Here is a 22,152-nt window from a genome sequence, read left to right as displayed (position 1 = left end):
GTTCTAAAATAAAACAACAAAAAAACCAAACCCCCTGGACTGTTTCCTGACTAAGCCAAACATTTAAAGTACAAAGGATCTATAAGTTGTTGCTATGGGTAACCCAGGGGAATCCGCTTCAAGCTACTCCCAAGGGAGTAGTGCTACAATTGAAAGAACACAATAATCAAGATTGATGGCTTGTAATTGAAAATTGCAACTAAACCAATAGCTTTCATCTTAAATTTAATAACATGAAAAAAGCTTATTAAAAAAAAAAAATCTCACTCCACACGGTACCAGAGCCATGAGCATTTCCATCTCACCCACAATGACATCATTCCCTGATTTTGCACATCCCAAGCTACACATCCAAGTTAAGGTGTAAATTATCACTCGTTAAAGTAAAACTGGTAATGCAAACTCATAGAGCAATACGATACATAAAGCACAGATTGTCCTCCATGAAAAACGCATGTCAAAATGATGAGTAGGCCCAGATATATAAGCAGCTGAATATCTGCAAAAATCTCCATATTCCCTGCGAAGAACCTGATCCCATCCCTCCCACCTTCAGAGCTTCCATATGTGTTGACTCAATGACCGATAGGGAGAAACAATAGGTGGGAGGGGACAGGATATTTGTATATTCTGTAAGTTCACCCCACACACATTATGTCAAATTTCCTTTTCTTTCATTTTTGAAAACCAGATGGATGAATAGTTGCATGGAATGGAATATGCATATGGGATAATCAATCTATTTATTTTATCTGATTGTGTGGCAGCACCACATGGACAGATCGAGCAACCATATTCTGGTAATAAAATTGAACCGAAGAGCTATTGTAGCATGAGCGCTGAGCATTAGCAGGAGCACTGAAATAGAAAAGGATTATGGGTAGACAGCAAATCATGGGTGGTCACACAACTCTAAAAACAGGGCAGTGCTGCCCACTGACCGATCTCAGCAGGGATAATTGAACAGGCAAAAAACAAAATGTGCCCTGATAACTGCTGTCCTCTCTTCTATCCTTCATCCATCCTTCCTCTCCCTCTTCTCCCCTTCATCTTTCTATTCTCTCCTTCCTCCCTCCATCCTTCTTCTCTTCTGCCCCCCCCCCCCCATTCTCGCAGTCCCCTTTTCTCTCCTTTCTCCCTTTCTTCTCTCCTCCCTCCATCCCTCCTCTCTTCTCTCCTCCCTCCATCCCTCCTCTCTTCTCTCCTCCCTCCATCCCTCCTCTCTTCTCTCCTCCCTCCATCCCTCCTCTCTTCTCTCCTCCCTCCATCCTTCTTCTCTCCTGCAACCCCCCCCCCCATTCTCGCAGTCCTCTTTTCTCTCCTTTCTCCCTCTCTTCTCTCCTCCCTCCATCCTTCTTCTCTCCTGCCCCCCCCCCCATTCTCGCAGTCCCCTTTTCTCTCCTTTCTCCCTCTCTTCTCTCCTCCCTCCATCCTTCTTCTCTCCTGCAACCCCCCCCCCATTCTCGCAGTCCTCTTTTCTCTCCTTTCTCCCTCTCTTCTCTCCTCCCTCCATCCTTCTTCTCTCCTGCCCCCCCCCCCCATTCTCGCAGTCCCCTTTTCTCTCCTTTCTCCCTCTCTTCTCTCCTCCCTCCATCCTTCTTCTCTCCTGCCCCCCCCCCATTCTCGCAGTCCTCTTTTCTCTCCTTTCTCCCTCTCTTCTCTCCTCCCTCCATCCTTCCTCTCTTCTGCCCCCCCCCCCCATTCTCGCATTCTCGCAGTCTTTTCTCTGCTTCCTCCATTCTCTCATTTCTCCCTCCTTCCTTTCCTTCTTTCACCCTCTCTTCTCTACTTCCTTCCTCCATTCTCTCTTTCTTTCCCCCTATCTCTCCCTCTCTCCTTTCTCCCTCTTTTCTTTCCTCTCTGCCTTATCTCATTCATCTCTCTGCTTTTCTTTCGTCATCATTTTTCTCCATTCTCTCTCTTCTCTCATTCCTCCATCCTTTCTCCTCCCTTCTCTCCTTCCTCCATCTTTTCTCTCCTTCCTCCCTCTCTTCTTCCATTCCTCCATCCTGTCTCACCTTCTTCCCTCCCTTCTCTCATTCCTCCATCTTTTCTCTCCTTCCTACCTTCTCTCCTTCTTCCATCTTTTCTCTCCTTCCTCCCTCTCTTCTCTCATTCCTCCATCCTTTCTCCTCTTCTTCTCTTCCCTTTCTCCTTCCTCCATCCTTTCTCTCCTTCCCCCCCCTCCTCTTCTCCCTCCATCCTTTCTCTCCTTCCTCCCTCTCTTCTTTCCTTCCCCCATCCTCCCTCTCCTCTCTTATTCCCCCATCCTTACTCCTCTTCTTTCTTCCCTCCTCTTTTTCCTCCATCATTTCTCTCCTTCTTCCATCCCTCCTCACCTTCCTCCATCTTTTCTCTCCTTCCTCCCTCTCTTCTCTCCTTCCTCCCCCCTCCTCTCCTTCCTCCATCCTTTCTCTCCTTCCTCTCTGTCTTCTCTCATTCCTCCATTCTTTCTCCTCTTCGCTTCCTTTTCTCCTTCCTTCATCCTTTCCCTCCCCCCCCTCTCCTTCCTCCACCATTTCTCCTCTTCTATTCCTTTTCTCCTTCCTCCATCCTTTCCCCCCCCCCCTCTCCTTCCTCCACCATTTCTCCTCTTCTATTCCTTTTCTCCTTCCTCCATCCTTTCTCTCCTTCTTCCCTCCCTCCTCTCCTTCCTCCATCCTTTCTCTCCTTCCTCCCTCTCTTCTCTCATTCCTCCATCCTTTCTCCTCTTCTTATCTTCCCTTTCTCCTTCCTCCATCCTTTTTCTCCCCCCCCCCCCTCCTCTTCTCCCTCCATCCTTTCTCTCCTTCCTCCCTCTCTTCTTTCCTTCCCCCATCCTTCCTCTCCTCTCTTATTCCCCCATCCTTTCTCCTCTTCTTTCTTCCCTCCGCTCTTTCCTCCATCATTTCTCTCCTTCTTCCCTCCCTCCTCTCCTTCCTCCATCTTTTCTCTCCTTCCTCCCTCTCTTCTCTCATTCATCCATCCTTTCTCTCCTTCCTCCCCCCTCCTCTCCTTCCTCCATCCTTTCTCTCCTTCCTCTCTCTCTTCTCTCATTCATCCATCCTTTCTCTCCTTCCTCCCTCTCTTCTCTCATTCATCCATCCTTTCTCTCCTTCCTCCCCCCTCCTCTCCTTCCTCCATGCTTTCTCTCCTTCCTCTCTCTCTTCTCTCATTCCTCCATCCTTTCTCCTCTTCGCTTCCTTTTCTCCTTCCTCCATCCTTTCCCTCCCCCCCCCTCTCCTTCCTCCACCATTTCTCCTCTTCTATTCATTTTCTCCTTCCTCCATCCTTTCTCACCTTCTTCCCTCCCACCACATGTGTCAAACACAAGGCCCGCGGGCCAAATCTGGCCCTCCAGACCATTTCATGTGGCCCTCACACCTCTCCTAGAGCTGCAGTAGAGCTCCAGCTCTCCTTTGGGCCTCCTCCAGACCCTTCACTCCTTCACTTTCTGCTTCCTAGCCCTGGCCCTAGCCGCAGCACAAGGTAAGGGGGTGCCCTTTGATGTAAAGGAGGGGGGGGGGAGACTCTTGACATCTGATGTAAGGGGGTTGGGATACTCTGGACTTCTAATATTACAGATGCTACCGGCCCTTTGAGGGCAATCATAATGCTGGTGTGGCCCTCGATGAAGTTGAGTTTGACACTACTGCTGTACACCATACCTGAGTACCTGCGTTAGATTGTAACCAACTCCCCTCTGAAATCCCCTTCTCAGATTTTTTCTTGATAAAGGAAATGTTTCTACACCAATAAAGTTACAATGGTTTAACCCTTCCTGATCAGAGAAGTGTGTAGACAGATCTTTTCATGTAGTCCTGTCACATTGAATGCTCAGGTCAGAAGAGGATAAAGATGAACTGAGCCGCTGAAATACTGAGAACTGTTTTATCTACCAACATGTTAGTACTTTTGTTGACCCAGATTGCATAGCCAGGAGGGTAACACCGTAATTCACCATTCTGGAAGGTAGGTAAAGTTGACATTTATATAACTTTCCAGATGTACATGAATTTATTTCTGGACACATCACATTATATAGCAACAGTATACCGTATTTATCGGCGTATAACACGCACCTAAATTTTAGGGGAGAAATTTCAGGAAAAAAGCTGAAATTTAAAATAAACAGCTTTGAACTCAGAACATTTTTTTTAAATCAAATGTAGTCTCACCAGTGCCCATGAATTCAGTCTCATCAGCGCAGTGCCCACGAATGCAGCCTCGCCAGTGCCGTGTCCTTAACCGCTTGCCGACCGTCGCACGGCTATTTACGTCAGCAGTCAGCCCCTCACAGGTAAAGCGACGTAGGGCTACGTCGCTAGCCTGTGAGGGTCTAGGGAGTGAGCGCGCGCCGCCCGAGGAGCTCCCGCGCGGTCACGGACCCCCCCCCCCACACGTGTGCCTCACATGTCACTCGCGATCGTCCGTTAGAGCGGGAGAAAGGCAGGCGGCTAATGTAAACACTCCAAAACAATAAGGTGATACCAAAGCTCCAACAATTCACAAACCGCAAATCATTCGTGTAGTTCACCAGGGTCACCACTATTCCACCACCAAGTGCAGGGGGACAATAGGAAATGGCCACTCACCAGATCATGTTGCTCACTTACTCTCATAAGTGAGCACACCTCGCATATAATAAATGCCCACGTGAGTAGAGATCAGCAAGGGTTAAATCCAAGATTGGTTCAGTGGTTCTCTTCCTCTCATGCTCCCATGTGCGTGGAAAACATAAAAAACATTCCCCACTAGTGCAATATGTCTGATAAAATTTTATTCAAAAAATAACAGCACAGCATACATCGCACTCACTTGTAAAGAAAATAGTAAAAGCTTATCTCGTATAATGGCAGGTTCGGATCCTCCACTGCTACTACGATGTGGCTCCACGCCAGATCGGGTAGTCCTCCGCTGTCGTGGTCCGCGATAGGGTGCGTCGTCTGGCCACGCCCCAACGCGTTTCGTCACTTCCTGACTTCAACTGGGGGCGCGGCCAGACAAGCGCTCCCGATCTATTTATGCTTCGCCTCACGGCGTCGCACCCAATGGTGAAGCAATCAGGTCACCCGGAAGGACAACTCGCCTCATGATACCGGAAATTGAATGCAGACTGGGAACTTCCTGTCGGGCGATGCTATAACACCACCTCTGCAGACACCAATACAAATGAGTCTGATCCTATTTGTAAACCCCGCCCCGGGCCATCCCAAATAGGCGTGCAGTCTAATCCAGTGACCTGCTGCTTCCATCACCTCAAGTACCGTCGAAAGTCACTCAAACAAGTGAATAACCATCCGCTGGTATCTCGGCGCACTCTCAATAGCATCCAATGCTGTAGGTTGCAATAAGCCCTGAAACAACAGAGATGCACACCTCCAACTATGGCAAGTTAATGCGGACCAATAAAGTATAAAATCTCATGAGTATAATATACTGTAGCAAAGAAAATATTGCTAAAAATTAGCACATTGCTCAAAATTAAAAATCAGATATCAAATCCAATAAAATGTAATAAAATCAAATATCGCTATCAAATAATTGAAATACATTCACTATGGTATAGGTCTAAAAAATCTTGGATACAGAATAGGGATGATGGTATATATCTCCTCAAAAGTTACAGTCGAAAATAATAAACTAAGAGTCACTGATGAAACAATTGAGGTCAAGTTCGATGTTCAATCCCACCGGCGCGAGGGATTGGGTCAGGTAAATCCATTTAGTTTCGCACTTAGAGAGTTCCCTGACCCAATTAGCCCCTCGCCACGGTGGTGTGACCCGTTCAATGCCCCAAAATATCAGTTCACTGGGGTCCTGGTGGTGATGTTGTCGAAAGTGGGCTGACACATTGTGCTCCCGTTTGCCATTGATAATGTTGGTGATATGTTCACCAACACGAATTTTCAAAGTTCTTTTAGTTCTCCCTATGTACACGAGCTTACATGGGCACATAAGCCCATAAACGACATGAGTGGTGTCACATGTAATAAAGGATTTTATTTTAAATGTTTTATCAATGGCTGGGACAGAAAAAGATGTACGTCTTCTCAAATTATTAGGTGTAAGAGAACATGCTCTGCACCTCCCACATGTAAATGAGCCTTTCAGGTCTGGGAAAAAGGCGGTATTAGGTGGATCAATCACCTTTCTCACCACACGATCCCCAAAATTGGGGGCTCCCAGTCTGGCCAACATTTTTATGGCAGAGTGGGAGGACAAATTTGTGTTTAACATCATTAGACCTGAGCTAAGATACTATCGTCGGTTCATAGATGATATTGTCTTTATCTGGGAGGGATCGGAGCAAAATCTTACGGCCTTCATGCAGCACTTGAACAACAACCAGAATAACATCAGACTTGAATTTAACTACAGTCAGAGTGAAATTCACTTTTTAGATGTTACAATAAAGAGGGAGGGCAATGTCCTTTCTACTAAAGTATTCTTCAAAACCACGGATAGAAACAGCTACCTCGCCATACAAAGTGGCCACCACCCCAACTGGCTTAAGAATATTCCTAGGGGGCAATTCTTACGCGTTAGACGGAATTGCACATCTACAAATGACTATTTGGATCAGGTGGGAATCTTAAAGGAGAGATTTGTGGCCAAGGGATACGAGGAGTCTGTGCTGGACAGGGAGATTACCAACATTCTGGAGGCACCTAGGCCTCTGAGTCAGAGAGTCATAGTTGGGGCACCAGAAAATGACCCCAAACAATGGAGTTTCCTCTCTGACTTCTCTAATGACTATAGGAAGGTAGAAGCCATATTTAAACAACATTGGACGATACTGCAAATGGACAGGACCCTGGGCCCGGCCCTACCCAATAACCCCTCTTTCATTTATCGGAGAGCCCCCAATTTTGGGGATCGTGTGGTGAGAAAGGTGATTGATCCACCTAATACCGCCTTTTTCCCAGACCTGAAAGGCTCATTTACATGTGGGAGGTGCAGAGCATGTTCTCTTACACCTAATAATTTGAGAAGACGTACATCTTTTTCTGTCCCAGCCATTGATAAAACATTTAAAATAAAATCCTTTATTACATGTGACACCACTCATGTCGTTTATGGGCTTATGTGCCCATGTAAGCTGGTGTACATAGGGAGAACTAAAAGAACTTTGAAAATTCGTGTTGGTGAACATATCACCAACATTATCAATGGCAAACGGGAGCACAATGTGTCAGCCCACTTTCGACAACATCACCACCAGGACCCCAGTGAACTGATATTTTGGGGCATTAAACGGGTCACACCACCGTGGCGAGGGGCTAATTGGGTCAGGGAACTCTCTAAGTGCGAAACTAAATGGATTTACCTGACCCAATCCCTCGCGGCGGTGGGATTGAACATCGAACTTGACCTCAATTGTTTCATCAGTGACTCTTAGTTTATTATTTTCGACTGTAACTTTTGAGGAGATATATACCATCATCCCTATTCTGTATCCAAGATTTTTTAGACCTATACCATAGTGAATGTATTTCAATTATTTGATAGCGATATTTGATTTTATACATTTTATTACATTTTATTGGATTTGATATCTGATTTTTAATTTTGAGCAATGTGCTAATTTTTAGCAATATTTTCTTTGCTACAGTATATTATACTCATGAGATTTTATACTTTATTGGTCCGCATTAACTTGCCATAGTTGGAGGTGTGCATCTCTGTTGTTTCAGGGCTTATTGCAACCTACAGCATTGGATGCTATTGAGAGTGTGCCGAGATACCAGCGGATGGTTATTCACTTGTTTGAGTGACTTTCGACGGTACTCGAGGTGATGGAAGCAGCAGGTCACTGGATTAGACTGCACGCCTATTTGGGATGGCCCGGGGCAGGGTTTACAAATAGGATCAGACTCATTTGTATTGGTGTCTGCAGAGGTGGTGTTATAGCATCGCCCGACAGGAAGTTCCCAGTCTGCATTCAATTTCCGGTATCATGAGGCGAGTTGTCCTTCCGGGTGACCTGATTGCTTCACCATTGGGTGCGACGCCGTGAGGCGAAGCATAAATAGATCGGGAGCGCTTGTCTGGCCGCGCCCCCAGTTGAAGTCAGGAAGTGACGAAACGCGTCGGGGCGTGGCCAGACGACGCACCCTATCGCGGACCACGACAGCGGAGGACTTCCGGGACTACCCGATCTGGCGTGGAGCCACATCGTAGTAGCAGTGGAGGATCCGAACCTGCCATTATACGAGATAAGCTTTTACTATTTTCTTTACAAGTGAGTGCGATGTATGCTGTGCTGTTATTTTTTGAATAAAATTTTATCAGACATATTGCACTAGTGGGGAATATTTTTTATGTTTTCCACGCACATGGGAGCATGAGAGGAAGAGAACCACTGAACCAATCTTGGATTTAACCCTTGCTGATCTCTACTCACGTGGGCATTTGTTATATGCGAGGTGTGCTCACTTATGAGAGTAAGTGAGCAACATGATCTGGTGAGTGGCCATTTCCTATTGTCCCCCTGCACTTGGTGGTGGAATAGTGGTGACCCTGGTGAACTACACGAATGATTTGCGGTTTGTGAATTGTTGGAGCTTTGGAGTCTCAGGGGACGGATGTTCTGATTTACCAACACTGAATAACCTTGCAGGACTATTTTCCATATGCTGGAAGGAGTTTGACACTAACCAGACTGGCATCTTGGGGGATTCTTTATGGTTTATTTTTAGAGACTTTTAAACATTGTTTCAAGCGCTACTATTATTCTTTGTTCATTTATCATCAAATATACTGTATATTTGTTTAAGTAGCTGCTATATTGGTTTTAACTTTTTACCAGCCGGTGTGTTGGTGCTCCCTGGAGCGCGGAGATTAATTCACAGTTTAGGCGTAAGGCTGAGGAATTTTTTACATAATAAGGTGATACCACCCTTCTCCTGCGCTTGGAATCCAAGCCTCCCGACCACACTCCCCACGGGACTCACAACTGGCGTGTCAGATGGCTAAGGTCTTGCTGCCCAAAACAGACTGGGGTAGTCCAACGATACTAGAGGCAAAGAGAAACAAAGAAAGGGCTCAGCGACCTAGCGCATTGTCCTCATTAACAGGCTTATTTATGCCACCTGGCTCTGAGGAAGAGGCTGAGCCTCGAAACGTGTCAGCCGTCATCTTATCGGATATGGACTAATTTATGGACTACTCCTGACATTTGAGCAACTGAGCTTGATATGATCTTTTTCACCTATGTTTGTGAGTAGCCATTTTTATATGTTACATGAATAAAGCCTGTTAATGAGGATAATGCGCTAGGTTCGGTGCGCCCTTTCTTGGCTAATGTAAACACAGCTGCCTGTCATTCTTCCCTGTGTATGAATAGTGATCATACGGTTCTACTATGTAGGACTGTTGATCACTGTTCCTACACCTCAAGCCACAGCAAATCACAGTTAGAATCACGCCCCTAGGGACACACATAACCCCTCCCTCTCAAAAAAAAGTTAACCCCTTCACTGCCAGTGTAATTTTACAGTAACAGTGCATATGTATAGCACTGATTACTGTAGTAATGTCACTGGTAACCCCAAAAGTGTCAAAAATGTCAGTCAAGGTCCGATCTGTCCGCCGCAATGTCGCAGTCCCGCAAAAAAAATCGCAGATCGCCGCCATTACGCGTTAAAAAAAAAACAACAAAAATTACAAAAATCTTTCCCTTTGTTAGTAAACACGATAACTTTTGCGCAAACCAATCAAAATACGCTATTTGCGATTTTTTTTTACCAAACATATGTAGCATAAAACAAATTGGCCGAAAATGATAAAAAATTTTGGTTTTTGCATTTTTTTTGGGGAATTTCATATAAAAAAATGTGAAAAATATTGTTATTTTTGAAAAATTGATGCTCTTTTTTTGTTTATAGCACATGATCAAAAAATCGCACAGGTGATCAAATACCACCAAAAGAAAGCTCTGTTTGTGGAAAAAAAAGGACGTCAAATTTGTTTAGGTACAGCGTCGCACGACTGCGCAATTGTCCGTTAAAGTCACGCAGTGCCGAATCACAAAATAGGCCCTGGTCAGGAAGGGGGGAAAATCTTCAGGGGCTTAAGTGGTTAAATGCAGCCTCGCCAGCGCAGTGCCCATAATTGCAGCCTTGCCAGCGCCAGTGACACTATCCGAATCACTTTTAAAAATGTCCAGGAAGCAGCGCCGAGAGGTAGAAGGGGGCGGGCGGCGCGGAGCAGAAGGAAGGACGCTCTGTCATCGGAAGTTCCGGCGCCTATGATAGACGTCGGCATAGGAGGCGGGACTTCCAATGACAGCGCGTCCTTCCTTCTCCTCGGCCCCGCCCGCCCCCTTCTACCTCTCGGCGCTGCTTGCTGGACTTTTTTTTTTTATATCGGCGTATAACAAGCACTGCTACTTTTTCCTCCATTTTTAGGAGGAAAAAGTGTGTGTTATACGCCGATAAATATGGTAATTTTTTCAGAAAAGCTCCACATTTTATCACTGAAAATCTCCAGCCAGGTCCAGCCTTTGCCTAGGCTAAGCTGATCAATCTACTGTGGGGCTGGATGAAGCGATTCCTCTATACCAGGGATGAGGCTATTCATTGTAACTTTGTAGCAAGTGACAATGTGAAAGGACACAGCAGGGGGCTGATCAGTGTTGGACATTTGCGAACACACCCAAGAACTGCACAGGCATCAGGATTTACATAATTGTGTCATTTCTGAGCTGACAAATCAGTTCAGGAAGTATATGGTGACCCGGGATGGTACCTAAACAAAGATGGCTCCATCTCAGTCCAGGAAATAGATGGTGACCCTAGATGATGCTTTAACATAGATGACTCCATCTCAGTCCAGGAAGCAAATAATGACCCTGGATGATGCCTGACCATAAATGGGTCCATCTCAGTCCAGGAAGTAGATGGTGACCCTGGATGATGCCTGAACAAAGATGGCTCCATCTCAGTCCAGGAAGTAGATGATGACTCTGGATGATGCCTGAACATAGATGGCTCCATCTCAGTCCAGGAAGTAGGTGATGACCCTGGATGATACCTGAACAAAGATGGCTCCATCTCAGTCCAGGAAGTAGGTGATGACCCTGGATGATGCCTGAACAAAGATGGCTCCATCTCAGTCCAGGAAGTGGATGATGACCCTGGATGATGCCTGACCATAGATGGGTCCATCTAAGTCCCAGAAGTAGATAATGACCCTGGATAATGCCTGAGTGAACATAGATGGGTCCATCTCAGTGTAGGAAGTAGAGGGTGACCCTGAATGATGCCTGAACAAAGATGTCTCCATCTCAGTCCAGGAAGTAGGTGATGACCCTGGATGATGCCTGAACAAAGATGGCTCCATCTCAGTCCAGGAAGTGGATGATGGCCCTGGATGATGCCTTACCATAGATGGGTCCATCTTAGTCCTGGAAGTAGAGGATGACCCTGGATAAGGCCTGAGTGAACATAGATGGGTCCATCTCAGTGCAGGAAGTAGATGGTGACCCTGGATGATGCCAGAACAAAGATGGCTCTATCTCAGTGCAGGAAGTAGAAAATGACCCTGGGTGATGCCTGAACAAAGATGGCTCCATCTCAGTCCAGGAAGTAGATGATGACCCTGGATGATGCCTGAACATTCATGGCTCCATTTCAGTCCAGGAAGTAGATGATGACCCTGGATGATGCCCAAACAAAGATGGCTCCATTTCAGTCCAGGAAGTAGATGGTGACCCTGGATGATGCCTGACCATAGATGGGTCCATCTCAGTCCAGGAAGTAGATGATGACCCTGGATGATGCCTGAGTGAACATAGATGGCTCCATCTCAGTCCAGGAAGTAGATGGTGACCCTGGATGATGCCTCAACAAAGATGTCTCCATCTCAGTCCAGGAAGTAGATGGTGACCCTGGATGATGCCTGAACAAAGATGGCTCCATCTCAGTCCAGGAAGTAGACGATGACCCTGGATGATGCCTCAACAAAGATGTCTCCATCTCAGTCCAGGAAGTAGATGGTGACCCTGGATGATGCCTGAACAAAGATGGCTCCATATCAGTCAAGGGAGTAGATGGTGACTCTGGATGATGCCTGAACAAAGATGGCTCCATCTCAGTCCAGGAAGTAGATGGTGACCCTGGATGATGCCTGACCATAGATGGGTCCATCTAAGTCCCGGAAGTAGATAATGACCCTGGATAATGCCTGAGTGAACATAGATGGGTCCATCTCAGTGTAGGAAGTAGAGGGTGACCCTGAATGATGCCTGAACAAAGATGTCTCCATCTCAGTCCAGGAAGTAGGTGATGACCCTGGATGATGCCTGAACAAAGATGGCTCCATCTCAGTCCAGGAAGTGGATGATGGCCCTGGATGATGCCTTACCATAGATGGGTCCATCTTAGTCCTGGAAGTAGAGGATGACCCTGGATAAGGCCTGAGTGAACATAGATGGGTCCATCTCAGTGCAGGAAGTAGATGGTGACCCTGGATGATGCCAGAACAAAGATGGCTCTATCTCAGTGCAGGAAGTAGAAAATGACCCTGGATGATGCCTCAACATAGATGGCTCCATCTCAGTCCAGGAAGTAGATGATGACCCTGGGTGATGCCTGAACAAAGATGGCTCCATCTCAGTCCAGGAAGTAGATGATGACCCTGGATGATGCCTGAGTGAACATAGATGGGTCCATCTCAGTCCAGGAAGTAGATGGTGACCCTGGATGATGCCTCAACAAAGATGTCTCCATCTCAGTCCAGGAAGTAGATGGTGACCCTGGATGATGCCTGAACAAAGATGGCTCCATCTCAGTCCAGGAAGTAGATGGTGACCCTGGATGATGCCTGAACAAAGATGGCTCCATCTCAGTCCAGGAAGTAGATGATGACCCTGGATGATGCCTGACCATAGATGGGTCCATCTCAGTCCAGGAAGTAGACGATGACCCTGGATGATGCCTGACCATAGATGGGTCCACCTCAGTCCAGGAAGTAGACGATGACCCTGGATGATGCCTCAACAAAGATGTCTCCATCTCAGTCCAGGAAGTAGATGGTGACCCTGGATGATGCCTCAACAAAGATGTCTCCATCTCAGTCCAGGAAGTAGATGGTGACCCTGGATGATGCCTGAACATAGATGGCTCCATCTCAGTCCAGGAAGAAGATGGTGACCCTGGATGATGCCTGAACATAGATGGCTCCATCTCAGTCCAGGAAGAAGATGGTGACCCTGGATGATGCCTGAACAAAGATGGCTCCATCTCAGTCCAGGAAGAAGATGGTGACCCTGGATGATGCCTGAACAAAGATGGCTCCATCTCAGTTCAGGAAGTGGATGATGACTCTGCATGATGCCTGAACAAAGATGGCTCCATCCATCTCAGTCCAGGAAGTAGATGATGACCCTGGATGATAACTGAACAAAGATGGCTCCATCTCAGTCCAGGAAGTAGATGGTGACCCTGGATGATGCCTGACCATAGATGGCTCCATCTCAGTCCAGGAAGTGGATGATGACCCTGGATGATGCCTGAATATAGATGGCTCCATCTCAGTCCAGGAAGTAGATGATGACCCTGGATGATGCCTGAACAAAGATGGCTCCATCTCAGTCCAGGAAGTAGATGATGACTCTAGATGATGCCTGAACATAAAAGGGTCCATCTCAGTCCAGGAAGTAGATGGTGACCCTGGATGATGCCTGAACAAAGATGGTTCTATCTCAGTCCAGGAAGTAGATGATGACCCTGGATGATGCCTGAACAAATATGCCTCCATCTCAGTCCAGGAAGAAGATGATGACCCTGGATAATGCCTGACCATAGATGGGTCCATCTCAGTCCAGGAAGTAGACGATGACCCTGGATGATGCCTGAATATAGATGGCTCCATATCAGTCAAGGGAGTAGATGGTGACTCTGGATGATGCCTGAACAAAGATGGCTCCATCTCAGTCCAGGACGTAGACCATGGGTGTCCAACCTTTTGGCTTCTCTGGGCCACATTGAGTGTAGAGAAATTTTCTCGGGCCGCATATAAAATATATACTATAGTTAAGCTATATAAGTAATAAAATGCCGCCGCGCCCTTCCCGTGCCGCCACCCCCCCCCCCCCCGCACTAATTTAACACAAGCAGAGGATGATGAAATGAAATGGAATCAGTATACAGAGGTTTACTTCTTCTGAGAGATGTTAAAGGAACACTCTAACCACCATGACCACTTCAGTGATTTGAAGTGGTCATGGTGGTAGGAGTCAGAAACACTGCACATGCTCGCCTCCCCCCTCCCCTCCGAGGCAGCCTCTGCCTACCGTTAGTTGGAAGCCAGTGTGTCCATGCCCCCGACCCGACTTCCTTCCTCCCCAGCAAAAAAAAAAATTGTCAGGGGGCAGTGGGCCGCATTGCCTGGGGTTCCCGGGCCACATGTGGCCCCTGGGCCCGCAGGTTGGACATGCCTGACGTAGACGTTGAGCTGGATGATGCCTGAATAAAGATTGCTCCATCTCATTCCAGAAAGTAGACGGTGACCCTAGATGATGCCTGAACATAGATGGCTCCATCTCAGTCCAGGAAGAAGATGGAGACCCTGGATGATACCTTAATAAAGATGGTGCAGTATTTCTAGAGAGAAAAACATATAAAGGCATTGTCAGGAGGAGTCGTTTGATCTCTCTAAGAGTCTGCACACCTTCTGAGGCCATCATAAGCTGGTCTCACCTCCTCTGACGGCATTTTCTGGAGGAATACTGTAATCAATGTACAGACATCGCTAATACCTGCACATGCATTTTAACGGACAATCCCCCAGCGATGTTACACCTTTAATAGGCCTTGTAAATCAGATTGTTCTGAAAGTACGGGAAGAGCCGTGAGAGAAGAATTACCAAATTTTCACGAGGACCAATTTCACAGCTCATTAGAAACAGCAGATCTTCCCGGGAGAGAACCAGGCGGAGTTCATTTAATCGGAAAGCGTCTTTGTTCTTTGCTTGAGAGGAGTTTATAGTAGATACAGGAGGGCACAACTCACATCTGTTACTAAAGCTTAACTCTGGGATAAGCAAATGTTGTCTAAATTCAAGAGGCACATGTATTCTTCCTTCACTCATTACCCAGCAAAGCTTAGTGTTGCTGGGATAGACAAAGAGAGAGCATGCAATGTGCATGCGCGGCTCTTGAAACAGGAAGCGCACTTGCTTTTAAAACTAATGGGCAGTGATTTCACTGGAAGGAAAAAATGTCCCTGTGTTGGTGGTGTCACTGGAAGGAAAAAATGTCCCTGTGTTGGTGGTGTCCTGGAAGGGAAAAATGTCCCTGCATTGGTGGTGTCACAGGAGTAAAAAATGTCCCTGTGACTTATGAACCATGACTAACTATGGCCAGGATGCCTAGAAAGGCCATGTAACGGAACCACAACCCACACTGTACTTGTGGACTTCTGTCAGTATACGGCTTCCTCCCAGTCGTGAACATACGTAGATATCAGATTTTTCAGCCGCCCCCATACAAAGCTAGCCGACAACTTAGCTTGTACTGGAATCTTCTGTTTATTGAACAGTTAAAAGAATTTATATACAGCATGGACCTCCCCCTCCTGATCAGATTACCACAGACAGGTCAGTTGCCTGATTACATTATCATTTGCAGATGAAATTGTATACAGAAATAGAATTAACCTGAACCAATTATCTAGCCATCTGGACAGAAACAGTATCTTTTTTGAATCACTGAGCCTAGTTGCCCACTTGACTCAGGTGTTCCAGGGTATGGATATATACACCACCCCTTTACTGGACCCCTGAATCAGTGGGACCTAGATCCAACCAATGTTTTCACTCTGACATTACATTTATGTGATGGTTCTTTTATGGCGGTGACTTTGCCTTCCTGTTCTTATTAACCACTTAAGCCCCGGAAGATTTTACCCCCTTCCTGACCAGGCCCTATTTTGAGATTCGGCACTGAGTGACTTTAACGGACAATTGCGCAGTCGTGTGACACTGTACCCAAATGAAACTGACTTCCTTTTTTTCCCACAAACAGAGCTTTCTTTTGGTGGTATTTGATCACCTGTGCGATTTTTTGATCATGCGCTATAAAAAAAAAAGAGCGACACTTTTGCAAAAATAACAATATTTTTCAAATTTTTTTATATGAAATTCCCCCCCAAAAAAACGGAAAATTTATATCAATACTTACCGTAATTTTCCTTTCCTGATAGAACTCCATGGCAGCACACGTATGGGTAGGCTCCGCCTCCTCTCCTACCCTATAGGACCCCACTCCCATAAATTTTTGCTCCAAGCCAGGAGCCGTGTTCCATATATAGACTACTCCAGCAGATGGGAGGGAACTCCTGCTGCCATGGAGTTCTATCAGGAAAGGAAAATTACGGTAAGTATTGATATAAATTTTCCGTTTTCCTGACAGACTCCATGGCAGCACACGTATGGGAAATAACTAGCCATACACACCCGGGTGGGCAACTGCTGGTCAAACAGAAATAGGTTTAATTTACACCGTCAACAGACAAAATTTTTAAACCAAAATCAACTGAGGATAAAGAAGCAGGTTCAACACAATAATGTGACATGAAAGTGTTAATTGAGGACCATGAGGCCGCTCTGCAAATGACATCTGGTGCAACATGAAGGGAAGCCGCCCAAGACGTAGAAATCCCTCTGGTGGAATGAGCCGTCACCACTTCCGGAGGAGCCAGTCCCTTGGCTCTATATGCCCACTGGATGGTCTGAACTATCCAGCTAGAAATTGTTCTGGAAGAAGCCCTCTTGCCTCTGTTCTTTCCATAAAAGAGAACAAATAGATAGTCTGACTTGCGAAAGGAAGCTGTGAACTTCAAGTATGTTTGAAGGACTTCGCCCACATCCAACGGATGGGTACTCTGGTCATCTTGAGACTTGAATGTAGGTAAAACAATCTCTTGGTTGACATGAAAAACTGAATTTACCTTCGGATTGGACCCTAGCATAGGGACCAGGACGACCCGATCAGGAAAAAATGTCAGAAAAGGTTCTTTGCAACCCAGGTCACTAATTTCAGAGACACGTTTAGCCGATGTGATGGCTACTAAAAAGGCCGTCTTCATAGACAGATTCTTAAGGAAGAAGGAATCTCCATGTTCCAAAACTGTTGCTGAGAGAAACTCAAGGACTAGTGGAAGGTCCCATTTGGGGAACCTGGGTTTCCTGGGAGGTCTCATTCTTGACGCACCTCTGAAAAACTGCCGGACCAGAGGATGTTTTGCCCATGAGGTCCCCGTGAAGGCAGAGATTGCTGAGATCTGTACTCTGAGAGAGCCAACAGCCAGAGATAGGTCTAAGCCTGTCTGGAGGAACCCCAGAATGTGATGGATCTTAGGATTAGTGATGGAATCGGACTCATTAGACATGTAATCCTCAAACTTAGACCAGATCCTCTCGTAGACTTTGTTGGTGCCCGGTCTCCTGGCACTCATCATTGTGGACATTGCCGCACTTGGACAGCCAAGAGCTTTTAGTCTTTCCCTCTCAAGGACCATGCCATGAGATGTAACTGCGCTGGGCATGGATGCAGCACTGGACCCTGAGATAGAAGGTCCGGCCTGAATGGCAGGGGAACAGGATCCCGAAAGCTCAGTTGGAGCAGCAGAGGAAACCAGGGCCTCCTTGGCCAAAACGGAAGAATTGCTATGACTTCTACCCTCTCTCTCCTGAGTCTCTGCAGGAACTTGAATATCACTGGGACCGGGGGAAAAGCATATGCTTTGTGGAACTTCCAGTGGTCCGTCAGAGCATCTACCCCGTAGGCTTGGGGGTAACGCCATCTCGAGTAGAATTTCGTCAGTTTGGCATTGTTTGGAGAGGCAAACAGGTCTACCTCCGGAAGAATCCCCAGAGAGATGACCCACTTGAAGGTTTCTGGATGAAGAGACCATTCGTTGTTGTCTAGATTGGTTCTTGACAGAAAATCTGCCTGAACGTTCTGGACTCCTGGAAGATAAGCAGCTGATAGATTGGAAAGATTCCATTGGGCCCATGCCATGATCGGTTTCACTTCTTCCAGAAGAGAGGAACTGCGGGTGCCCCCTTGCCTCTTGATATATGCGACCGCCGTCGTATTGTCTAGCCGTAGGAGGACCGAGGACCCTTTCACCAAGTGACGGAAAGCCATGATGGCACGAAAAGCTGCCCGAAGCTCCAGGACATTTGAGACCAACCCGAGGGTGGGAAAGTCCCACCTGCCCTGGGCCACCTCTGACAGGCAGTGCGCACCCCAGCCCGTCTGGCTGGCATCCGATGTCACAACGATCCACGCAACGGGAACGATCGAATGACAATTCAGGAGATTTTCCCGTTGTAGCCACCAAGACAGACTCGCCCTCATAGAGGATGTTATCCGTACAGGAGTGTCTGGATTCCCGGAGCTCCATTGGCGGAGGAAACCGATTTGAAAGGGCCTCATCCTCCACTGTGCCCACTTGACCATGGGGGCCGTGGAGACCATGGTCCCTATTATTTTCAGACACTGTGATGCCCGAAGATAAGGGGTTGACATTGCCGGTTGTATTCTGCTGCGGATCACCGGAATCTTCTCCACTGGAAGAGAGATGGTGCCTCTGGAGGTGTTGAAGAGTGCCCCCAGGAAGATCAAGGATTTTGTCGGATCCAGATGGCTTTTCTCCAGATTCAAGAGCCACCCGAATTCTTGAAGGGTGGAGATTACCTGAGATCTGTGTTGCAGAATCTGTGCTTGGTCTTGAGAAAGAAGAAGCAGATCGTCTAAGTAGTGAAACAGTCGGATCCCTTTCGATCTGATCAGAGCTACAATAGCCAGTAAGATTTTTGAAAAGACTCGAGGTGAGGTGGTAAGCCCGAAAGGGAGACAGGTAAACTGGAGATGCACTTGACCCACGGCAAAGCGAAGAGATTTTGTAGTTCTGCTGCCACTGGGACATGGAAATAGGCATCTTTTAGATCTATGGAGATCATCCAATCTTCTGGTTGAACCACTTGGCGGATAGTGAAGAGTGTCTCCATCCTGAACCTCTCTTTCTTTATGAAAGAGTTCAGATGAGTCAGGTCTATGACCGGTCTCCAAGAACCGTTTTTCTTTAGCACCATGAATAGAGGTGAATAAAGGCCTTGAAACCTTTCTTCGGCCGGAACTGGGATGACAGCACCTTGAGAGATCAGGGAATCTACGTATGACAGAAGAATTGACTTATTTTCTTCCACGCGAGGTAGAGCCGTAGGGATGAACCGCAGAATTGGAGTTTCTTCGAAAGACCAAACGTGACCATGAGACACGGTCTTGACGGTCCACTGGTCCGTAATCGAGGCTGCCCAAACGTGCGCAAACTGACGTAGACGAGCGCCTACTCGCAACGCTTGAGCAGGCCTGATATCAAAAAGACTTTGTGGTCTCCCGACCACTAGAAGGTGTTCCCTTGTTGAACTTCTGACCTGTAGGTTGAGATCTTTTCCAATTCTTTCTGAACTCACGTCCAGGCCTGTAAGAGCGAGCTTCTCTGGATCGATCCGAACTTGGTTTGTGCTGAAATCTTCTGCGGTCAAGCAAACGGCGATCCTGAGGGAGGAAACCTGATTTACCACCAGTGGCACGGGTAATGGCACTGTCCAGTTTGTTGCCAAAAAGGGACGCACCCTCAAACGGAATCCTGCACCAGGCCTGTTTGGAAGCAGGATCGGCCAACCAGGGACGTAACCATAAAGCACGTTTGGCCGTGACAGAAGAGAGCATGACCCGCGCCACCAGGCGAATGATATCAATGGAAGCCTCTCCCAAAAAGGCCGTTGCCAACCTTAGTTCATACACAGCCGAGCTTCTGGCTGCTTCCTCTGAGACACCTTGCAGTGTGGTCTCCACGTTATCTACCCAAGCCTCCATAGCTTTGGATGTGGCTGCTAGGGCTAGGGCTGGCTTGCAGGTCATACCAGCTAACAGATAGATCTTTTTGAGATCCGTATCAATTCGTCTATCCAGACCATCTTTAAATGAGACGGAATCTTCCAAAGGTAGGGTAACGTGTTTGACTAGCCTCATCAAGGCTGCGTCTATTGTAGGTGCAGAATCAAGATGCTTCACTTTGTCGGTCTTAAAAGGATATAACCTGGAAAATTTGGACGATAAGGAATTCTTCCTTTCAACTCCATGCCATTCGTCTGTAATGATTTCCCCCAGCTCACTCAGAAAAGGGAAATGATCCCGTTCTTTCTTGAGGTGTTTAAAGTATTTTTTCTGTTTTGCTGGGGAATCTGCTGGCTCTTCCCACTTTAACGCCTCTTTTACCGCTCTCACTAGCGGAGAAATCATGGCAAAATCAAAGCCTGAACTTTGGTCTTCTAGGTCATCCTCACTTTCAGAGGAATCCGAGAAGCGACTCGGCTGGGAAGTGCCTGGCTCTACGTCTTCCCTCTAAGGGAGAACTGGAGTATCAGCTGTATGACCAGACAGCCGGTTGGGATCCCAAAAAGCCCACAGACATCCCAAGAATGACAGCTCCATCAGCTGTTTAAATTTCCCGGGAGCCGTAAAGCCACGCCCCCCCGACACCACCGCGTCATGGAGGACTGGAGGTAGCGTGCGCTCATGCGCAGACCACTTAGGAACCAAGCCTCACAATGAACACCCAACTGGGAATCAGGAGGCGGGGGGAGGAGCCGAGAGCGACGGCCTGGAACGCAGGAGCGCTCCAGCCGCCATACTAACCAGGAAGCAAAACGATATAAAATATAAAGTAAGCAATACATTACCACCAATACCGACAGAAGGACCTGGAACGCTCCTCAACCGGAGACTAGCGTGTGCGTCAGGGCATAAGGGCCTCCCGCTAGTAGCAAGGACGTTTGGCCAAGCGATGCAGCCCACCTCTCATTCAGGATTTATGGCATCTTCCGGCATCATTTCAAATTGCCCGGGTCCACCCAGTAGTACTGAGATTGCTGGACTAAGGTAGAAAAGGCACCATCAAGGAAAGCCACACGCCACCAGGTATGTAAGAAAACGCATCCTATAAGGTAAGACTTCTCTTGCGGAAGGAGGACAAAAAAGGAACACGGCTCCTGGCTTGGAGCAAAAATTTATGGGAGTGGGGTCCTATAGGGTAGGAGAGGAGGCGGAGCCTACCCATACGTGTGCTGCCATGGAGTCTGTCAGGAAATGTAAAAATCAAAATGTTTTAACATTTTAGGCCAATTTGTTTTCTGCTACATATGTTTGGTAAAAAAAAAAAAATCTCAAAAAGCGTATTTTGATTGGTTTGCGCAAAAGTTATTGCGTTTACTAACTAAGGGAAAGATTTTTGTCATTTTTGTTGTTTTTTTTTTAACGAGTAATGGCGGCGATCTGCGATTTTTTTTTCGGGACTGCGACATTGCGGCGGACAGATCGGACCCTGGACTGACATTTTTGACACTTTTGGGGGTACCAGTGACATTACTACATGTGATCAGTGCTATACATATGCACTGTTACTGTAAAAATGACACTGGCAGGGAAGGGGTTAACTTTATTTGAGAAGGAGGGGTTAAGTGTGTCCCTAGGGGCATGCTTCTAACTGTGATTGGATGTGGCTTTTCATGTAACAGCAGAGATCTACGGTCCTACATAGCAGGACCGTATGATCTCTGCTGTTACACAAGGGAGAATGACAGGATGTTTACATTAGCCACCTGCCTTTCTCCCGGTGTAACAGACGATCGCGAGCGACCGGCGGACATCGGGTCCGCCGCTTACATGCACGGGGGGCCCGTGAGCAAGCGGGAGTGGGAGCGCGCCTCCGGAGGTCCCTAGAGCCTCAGGCTACCGACGTAGCCCTACGTCACTTTGCCTGTGAGGGGCTGACTGCCGCAGTAAATATACTGTGGGCGGTCGGCAAGTGGTTAATACACCTTAGACTATACATATCAACTCTGACTAGTGTGCCACTGGCCTTCCAGCATATTTTTTAGATAATATGTCTGAAGCTTTGTTTGTCATAGCTGAGTTATAAGCTCTGTAAATACTACAAGGTGGATCCTGAAGAAGCCCTCTTATGGGATGAAACAAGTAAATCCATACACCTTTCGCTATCCATCCAAGCACAGATGGTTGCAGTATACAGTATCTCACAGTAGTAAGTACACCCCTCACATTTTTGTAAATATTTTATTCTATCTTTTCATGT

General features: G+C 47.0%; 1 protein-coding gene across 1 annotated transcript in view; it reads right to left on the bottom strand.

The window, feature by feature from the left end:
• The window catches only part of LOC309545624 (cholecystokinin receptor-like), a 133,172-nt gene that overhangs the window by 27,655 nt on the left and 83,365 nt on the right, over positions 1–22,152 (bottom strand). The gene's annotated exons all lie outside the window — the stretch shown is intronic.

This window comes from Pelophylax lessonae (genome assembly GCF_965119305.1).
Source record: "Pelophylax lessonae genome assembly, chromosome: 2".
NCBI classification, from domain to species: Eukaryota; Metazoa; Chordata; class Amphibia; order Anura; family Ranidae; genus Pelophylax; species Pelophylax lessonae.
This window is presented reverse-complemented; position numbering and strand designations above follow the sequence as displayed.